Raw genomic sequence first — 1,036 nt, 5'->3', positions numbered from 1 at the left:
GATGTTCACACCGAAGTACTGCTTGGACAGAAAATGTTGATTTTAAAGCTGCTAATAATATTTACTAAACTGTCGTATATAAAACTACTTTTTTCTTTGACGTGGAGTGGGGAATAGACACGAAAGAACGGGAAAATTTAAGAAACTCTGATCTGGGACTAAATGAATCTCTCGTTTTAGTAATGCATCCTTGATAATCTAGCTGTAATGCGAAATTAATTTTCCGGTACTACTAAAAAAAAAGAGTGGTCGTGTCCGCGCTAACTAGTCGGGAGTGGTCGATCCTACAAGTGCGCGTGTGTAAATGAATACATGTGCGCGTGCGCGCGTATGCAAATTAGTGCATGCGCGCTCTTTTACGGCTGAAATGGCTGAATATATATCAAAAATACCTTTTTTTGTGTCGATTTGCTTTTTTTTATTTATTTATGTTGTTTAGAAAAAAAAATTTATTATTTTGTTCACAAAAATTTAATTAAAAAAAATGTATGAAGTTAACAAAAACAGGCAGTGTGTTATTTTTATTCGATTTGTTTGTTTTTTTAATTTATTTACGTTGTTTAGAAGTTAACAAAAACAGGTAGTGTGTCAATTAATTACTTTGTTTAATTATTATATTTGTTTACAAAAAAAAGAAGGTATTTTTGATATATATTCAGCCATTTCAGCCGTAAAAAGAGCGCGCATGCACTAGTTTGCATACGCGCACTTGTTGTAGGATCGTCTACTCACGACTAGCTAGCGCGGACGCGCGTTGGGGACCACTCTTCTTTAGTAGTACCGAAATAAAGTACTACTTAGAGAGAATGTTATTGTTTTTCTCCTGTGTGAATACAATTCAATATCTCTAGAAAATGTTTTACCATAGATCTGTAGTACTCAGCAATTCTAGCAAACATTTTATCAGATATTCCAGTGGTATGGCTTTTATGTTAACATCACACTTCTTCTATAGAATGTTTTACAACAGACATCACAGATCTTTATTCCTTCTACCGTGTGACTGAATAATTTGAGGACGCCAAATTACGACTTG

General features: G+C 34.1%; 1 protein-coding gene across 3 annotated transcripts in view; it reads right to left on the bottom strand.

Moving 5' to 3' along the window:
* Positions 1-1,036, bottom strand: part of LOC106871970 (uncharacterized) — a 35,105-nt gene that overhangs the window by 9,661 nt on the left and 24,408 nt on the right. The window contains exon 1 of one of the 3 annotated variants that reach the window (XM_052969380.2): positions 864-986. The exons of 1 other annotated variant lie outside the window; for it this stretch is intronic. The gene's annotated coding sequence lies outside the window, so the exon portion shown is untranslated. Of the gene's footprint in view, positions 1-863; positions 987-1,036 lie in introns of those variants that run through there. One more of the 3 variants, XM_089355873.1, reaches the window with a different exon arrangement.

Source organism: Octopus bimaculoides, chromosome 7 (assembly GCF_046866305.1).
Source record: "Octopus bimaculoides isolate indiv1 chromosome 7, ASM4686630v1, whole genome shotgun sequence".
NCBI lineage: Eukaryota > Metazoa > Mollusca > Cephalopoda > Octopoda > Octopodidae > Octopus > Octopus bimaculoides.
The sequence above is the reverse complement of the archived record's forward strand: the minus strand, read 5'-3'. Positions and strand labels throughout refer to the sequence as shown.